General features: G+C 42.5%; 1 long non-coding RNA gene across 1 annotated transcript; it reads left to right on the top strand.

Annotated features, from left to right (window-relative positions):
• Window positions 1-2,970: 2,970 nt before the first annotated feature.
• LOC130386689 (uncharacterized) lies at window positions 2,971-5,732 on the top strand. The gene is made up of 3 exons (XR_008896162.1): window positions 2,971-4,508; window positions 4,804-4,899; window positions 5,573-5,732. It is a non-coding gene; the product is annotated as an uncharacterized LOC130386689 (long non-coding RNA).
• Window positions 5,733-6,766: the final 1,034 nt, after the last annotated feature.

The following is a 6,766-nucleotide window of genomic DNA, read 5'->3' as shown; positions in this document are numbered from 1 at the left end:
GTAATGTTAAACCTTTGGCGGAAATGAGAGAGCTCATTCTGCTCGAGGAATTTAAAAAGTGTTTGCCGGAACGAATTGTTGTCTATTTGAATGAACAAAAAGAGTCATCGGTGACAAAAGCAGCTGTGCTGGCTGAATTCATTCTAACTCACAAAAGCGTTTTTTCTATGCCGGCACCTCGTGTTTCACATATGCCTGAGCGTAGAAATAGATCGCCAAAGCTGATGCGTAAAAGCACCTCACCAGCTGCGGGTGACAGCCGCGAGTGTTTTTATTGCCATGAGCTAGGCCATTTGATCGCTGTTTGTCCGGCTCTTAGAAAAAAAGGACAATCCAGAAATCCTAAACCTCCCGCAGTTGTGGGTTTCATAAACACTGCGTCCCCGCCTCTAAAACCCACAGAGTTGTTACCTGAACCAGAGGTACACGTGGAGGTTGACCCTCGTTTCAAGCCGTTCATTTCTCACGGGTTTGTTTCGGTAACCGGCGAGGAATCGGATAAAGTGCCGGTAACCATTCTCCGAGATACAGCCGCCTATCATTCATTCCTGCTGGCTAGTGTCCTGCCACTCTCAAACGACACTTCGTGTTTTTCTGATCTGCTAGTGTGGGGAATTAAAATAAGTGCAGTTAATGCCCCACTTCACATGATCCATTCACCGCTCGTGTCGGGACATGTGAAAGTTGCCGTGCTTCCACGGTTTCCGATTGATGGCATCTCGTTTATTTTGGGTAACGATTTGGCTGGAGGAAAGGTGTTTCCTCTGCCCGAAGTAATTAATGGTCCCATTTCGGTTGCGTCTGTTTGCTGCCCCGCCTCTGTATCTTCTGCTGTGTCTGTGCCAAACTTGTTTCCTATGTGCCAGATACGTGCGCACAGGCTCGTAAATTGGGTGAAATTGTGGATTTGTGTGAATCGTTTATGGCTACTTTAGATGAGGGTGAGCCCTCTTCAGTGTTTCCCGCTACTGAGTGTGAAAAGGTAATGTGTGTCGATGAGTCTGATCTCTTTCCTGCTGACAAGGACCTGAGTTTACATGTGACCCGAGATATATTGATTGATGCTCAGAGAAATGATCCGTCCCTAACTTCGTGTCTGTCCTCTGTTGTAGCCGCCGAGGAAGACAGCAAACCCTGTGTGTTTTTTCTGGACAACGGTGTCTTGATGAGACGGTGGAGTCCCCGCTCCAGTGAGATACGCGTTGTTAATCAGGTGGCTGTGCCAACAGACTATCGAGCGCAAATTTTGAGTCTCGCACATGACTCCAGCTTAGCTGGCCACCTTGGTGTTAAGAAGACGTACCATTGTGTGTTGCGCAATTTCTTTAGGCCCGGGTTGAAAACCGACATAGTGAAGTATTGCCGCACCTGTCACACATGTCAAGTTGTGGGAAAGCCCAATCAACCGGTTCCTCCTGCCCCCCTGCACCCAATCCCGGTGTTTGGGGAGCCGTTTGAACGAGTGTTGGTGGATTGTGTGGGTCCGTTACCAAAAACTAAATCCGGACATCAATACATCTTGACGGTGATGTGCACTGCAACGCGGTACCCTGAGGCCATCCCACTGCACACTATCAGAGCCAAACCAGTTGTGAAAGCTCTCACTAAATTCTTTACAACTTTTGGTTTGCCAAAAACTATACAGAGTGATCAGGGCACAAATTTTATGTCCAAACTGTTTTCACAGGTAATGAGAGAGCTACAAGTTAAACATGTTACATCCAGCCCGTACCATCCAGAGTCCCAAGGCGCACTTGAGAGGTTCCACCAAACATTAAAGTCCATGATGCGCAAATACTGCCTCGAGTCGAACAGAGAGTGGGATGAGGGCCTCCCTCTTCTGTTGTTTGCCGTGCGTGAAACTCTGCAGGAGTCTTTGGGTTTCAGTCCTTGTGATTTAGTCTTCGGCCATACTGTGTGCGGTCCCCTTCGGCTCCTCAAAGAAAAATGGCTATCAGAGTCACCAAAAACTGAGCACAACGTGCTGGATTATGTCAGTTATTTTCGTGAGCGGCTCAACTATGTGTGTCAGTTAGCCCGCGATAACTTGGCAAAAAGTCAGACTAAAATGAAACATCGTTATGACGAAAAGTCTGTCCTCCGTGTTTTCCAACCAGGTGAAAAAGTTTTGGTGCTGCTTCCGTTACCTGCATCCAGCTTGTAGTCTCGGTTTTCAGGTCCATACACGGTGGAGAGAAAAATGAGTGAGACAGAGTATGCCATATTAATATGCTTAAACGTTGCTTTTCCAGAGTGAGTGATTCCCCGCCATCTCCTGCTGCGCCCGTGATGTCCGTGTCCGCTGCTCCTCCTCAGTACAATCTTGCTGATGATGGGTTGGCAGAGAAAAGTGGTTTGATGCCGGCCGCTCGTTTGAGAAATTCAGAAATACTGAGTAGCTTGGAGGTTTTTTTTGTCCCATCTGTCTGCCTCAGCCCGTGCGGATATTATACATTTGATTGAGGATAACCTGTTGCTTTTCTCTGATCATCCCAGTCAAACGTCTGTCCTATATCATGACATTGACGTGGAGGGCCACAAACTAATAAAGCAACACGCATATAGAGTAAACCCGACTAAAAGGGCTATGATGCAGCAGGAGGTGAGTTATCTGGTTGAGCATGGATTAGCTGTTCCCAGTACTAGTGCGTGGAGCTCACCCTGTGTTTTGGTTCCGAAACCCGACAACACCCCTCGCTTCTGTAACGATTATAGAAAAGTAAATTCAGTTACTAAACCCGACTCTTTTCCGCTCCCCAGGATGAAGGATTGCATAGATTGCGTAGGCTCCGCCAAATATGTGACAAAGCTGGACCTGTTAAAAGGTTATTGGCAAGTTCCTTTAACACCACGGGCCTCAGAAATATCAGCTTTCGTCACACCCGACACTTTCCTACAGTATACCGTTATGCCATTCGGGCTGCGAAATGCTCCCGCTACTTTCCAACGTTTAATGCATATCGTGTTATCTGGCGTCAAGAATTGCGAAGCTTATTTAGATGATATAGTTGCCTACTCCTCCACCTGGTCCAACCATCTCCACACACTGTCCCTCATTTTCAGCCGTCTCCGTGAGGCTTCCCTCACATTAAACCTCGCAAAATGTGAATTTGGCAAGGCCACTGTTACCTATTTGGGTAAACAGGTAGGTCAGGGGGAAGTGCGTCCGTTGGCAGAAAAAGTGCAGGCGATTATTGATTTTCCAGTCCCACAGTCCAAGAAAGCGCTGCGCCGTTTTCTTGGAATGTGTGGGTATTATCGTGGTTTCTGTCTAAACTTTTCTGATGTGGTGGCTCCTCTCACAGGTCTCTTAAATCCTTTGAAAACCTTTGTTTGGTCCCCCGCTTGCCAGGCTGCCTTCGAGTCTGCCAAGGCGTTATTAAGTAGCGCACCTGTCCTCGCCGCGCCCTGCTTTACGCGATCGTTCAAATTAGAGGTTGACGCCAGTGCGTGTGGCGCAGGTGCTGTGCTCTTGCAGGAGGGCGATCAGGCTATTGACCACTCGGTCTGTTACTTCTCAAGAAAGTTTAATAAACATCAGCTTCATTATAGCACTATCGAGAAGGAAGCTCTCGCCCTCCTGTTTGCCTTGCAGTATTTTGAGGTTTATCTCGGATCTACTTCGCAGCCTGTCCAAGTGTACACAGATCACAACCCATTAGTATTTCTAGCACATATGCGCAATTCTAACCAGCGGCTTATGCGCTGGTCTCTTCTCCTGCAGGATTTTAATCTGCAAATTTTTCCCAAGAAGGGTACAGAAAATGTAAAAGCAGACGCTTTGTCTAGGTGTTCCTCAGATCAGGAAACAAACATTTAGGGGTATGTTTGATTCTTGGGTGTGGGGGGGTTATGACTGTGGTCATTCTTTTGTTCGGTCTGCTGTGTGCTTGTGTGCCCTGTGCCTTTTTCTTTTTGATTTTGACATGCATAGATGAGTGTGCCAGGACGTGGACATGATTGGTGGACGAGGTTCGAGCCCTGGCCTGTGGTGGGCTGCATCCGGGAACCAACCACTACAAAAGGAGCCAAGATGGCGGCCGTCTGGGGGCAGCAGGCATTTTCCCCGTCCTCTTCCTCTCCCAACCGGCCACACTGTCATTCTGTCTTGTTGGATGTTACATAATAGTTGATAGTTTAATTTGTGTGATAGTAGGGGTGGACTGCCAGTTCTGTTTACTGTGTTTTCTCTTGTATTACTTAGATAGGGAGGTAAGATTTGTAGTTTGTTTTCTTAGGGCTATTTTCTTACTTTCTAGATAGGATTGTTTTATATGTTATTTTGGCCTTGGTCTGCCCTGAAGTTTATATTATATATCTATAGGTTTATTTAATAATTTGTATAAATAAATCTTTCCTTATACCCAAATTGTGATTTGGGTTGTGGCTATATGGGAGTTGGGGAAGACGGGGGCTCATTCACGTTAGGCCCTAGGCACCCCTAGACTGGGGCCTAACACAAGACAGCAGTGGCGATACGGGAGATCCTTGGAACTTATGATCTCCAGGTATGTCTAGCATAGCCATCATCAAAACAGTAATCACTTTTTGTGCAAACATTTCATTCATTTCATTTCAGAGTTGCACTAAACTAAATCAGAGAGGTGACTCAAAATTACAGTAAAAAACATGTTTTATATTAACCAATAAAATCTATAATTATTATTAATCAATTGATATGTTTATGACCAGTTTGATTAGTTTCCTGTAATTCTATGGAATGTTGTCGGTAGGGCCTAGACTGCAGTGAACAAGTGGGGAAATATTTCTAAAATTATTATTACCTTTGATTTGTTTATCAAGGAGGAACATGGTGTCAACGTGAAACGCACTTTGGCGCTTCGTGCTCTTCCTGTCTACCTACGTGAGGAAGATTCAGAGTTCTTCAAGACCTACAATGTAAGCACTATTAATATCAAATAATACTAACATAGAAACCAGCTTGAATATGTGCAAATTAAAGGGTCATTAGTGGATGTTATCATTTGTTCCATTTGATGAAAGGAAATAACCTTAAACGGACACTGTAATTTTTTTCTCCCATCAATTTCGTATTACATTCAAACGATTGCTCTCTAGCGCCTCGCTCGCGTTGTCAAAGGTTTGTTGCAACCCGTTTGAAACTACGGTAGGAGGGATATGCCAAGAAGCTATGACAACGTGTTTAGCGTTAGCTATGACAATGCATTTAGCCTTACCGGTACCACATAGTGCTTTATGTCCCTCTCGGCCGAGTTTCTTATAGACCGGAAGGACATGGAAGCCTCCGTAGAGCTAACCTGTGCTATGTAAATACAGATAAGTGATTCTTCGCTCAGGAGGAGGATGAGTCAGATTGTAGGCAGAGGTAATTTTACACCAATGAGTACTTATTTATGAATGAAGACGTTGATTTTAGGTAATAAATTACTTTAAACGCTACACAGTGTCCCTTTATGAGTAAAGATCACAGCACTTTCAATATTTCTGACATGGAAGTCATCCATAGGCTGTTGCAGCCTTATGGTACTGTGTGTATAGTTAATAACTTGCTTCTAGATTACCTGATAATTGTATTTATTATGTTTTGCAGCAAGAAGAGGATCCTGATCTCAGCGATACTTCTGTTGTCCTCCTCACAACTGGCGCGGACCCCTTAAACCCCTAACCCTTAAATTTTCTACCAACCTGTTCAGTTTATTGTTGTTAAAAAACATGACCCTTTGTCTTCATGTCATTGTTTAAAATGTAATAAATAACCTATTTTGTATCATTTGAGGTTGTATATATTGAGGATTGAGTTTAAATCTATTAATTATATCAAATCATTAATCTTAAATCTTTTGAGTAGTTTTAAGTTGTGTAAAGTTAAATGTATTAGTTAGAGTAAGTTTGTTGAACTTAGCTTCACCAAGTGTGATTGAATTAAATTAATTTAGTAAGTAGAGATTAAAAGATATTTGTCTGAATATAATATAATATGAGTAAAGACAACTTATTTATTTTGTCATTCTTTCATACATATTGAGTACAGTTGAGATAGTTTTAAATTAAAGTGAAATTAAAAAATATTTTACATGTACTTACATTTTATGAGTAAAGACAACTTATTTATTTTGTCATTCTTTCAATAAATTTTGAGTCCAGTCGAAATATAGTTTTAAACTAAAGTGTAATTAAAAATATATTACTATATATTAAAAATATACTATGTACTTAAATTTTCTTAGGTAATCGGTTACAACAAAAGTTTTGAGTATTCTGAACTTTTACAGTGTAGTTAAACAATAACAAAATGGTCATGTAGTCAAAATGGGTTGAGACTGTGGACGTTTGGCTTTTCTAGGAAATTGTGGGAAAAGTAAACACTTTTAGAGCAGATGACCAGGGTTTTATAGATCCATCTGATTCTCGAGTTTAATATTATGAAATCATTTTGAGTCCAGGACAATCCGGTGAGGAAAAAATAAGCCTATTTCATGATTTTTTATAATAGCGCCCCCTTTAAATGCAGTACCACAAATTTGGGTTTATGGGTAGTGGGGGTTATTGGTAACCATAACTGAAAATTTGAAGAGTTTTCGATTTATAGGCTATGACTTTTACAGAATTTGAGAAAAAAACAAAAACTTTACAGAAACAATAGGGGACCAAGCAGCTTCGCTGCTCGGACCCCTAATAATAAATGGTATTTGTAAAGGACTTTTCTCACACTGAAAGCGCTTAAGGTGACAATTCGTAGTAGATTAGAAACAGCTTTGAGCGATTTCACTGGAGCTGGAGGATC

This window comes from Gadus chalcogrammus, chromosome 7 (genome assembly GCF_026213295.1).
Source record: "Gadus chalcogrammus isolate NIFS_2021 chromosome 7, NIFS_Gcha_1.0, whole genome shotgun sequence".
In the NCBI taxonomy this organism is placed as follows: domain Eukaryota; kingdom Metazoa; phylum Chordata; class Actinopteri; order Gadiformes; family Gadidae; genus Gadus; species Gadus chalcogrammus.
Note: the sequence above shows the minus strand (reverse complement) of the source record. Positions and strands in the feature narration are given on the sequence as shown.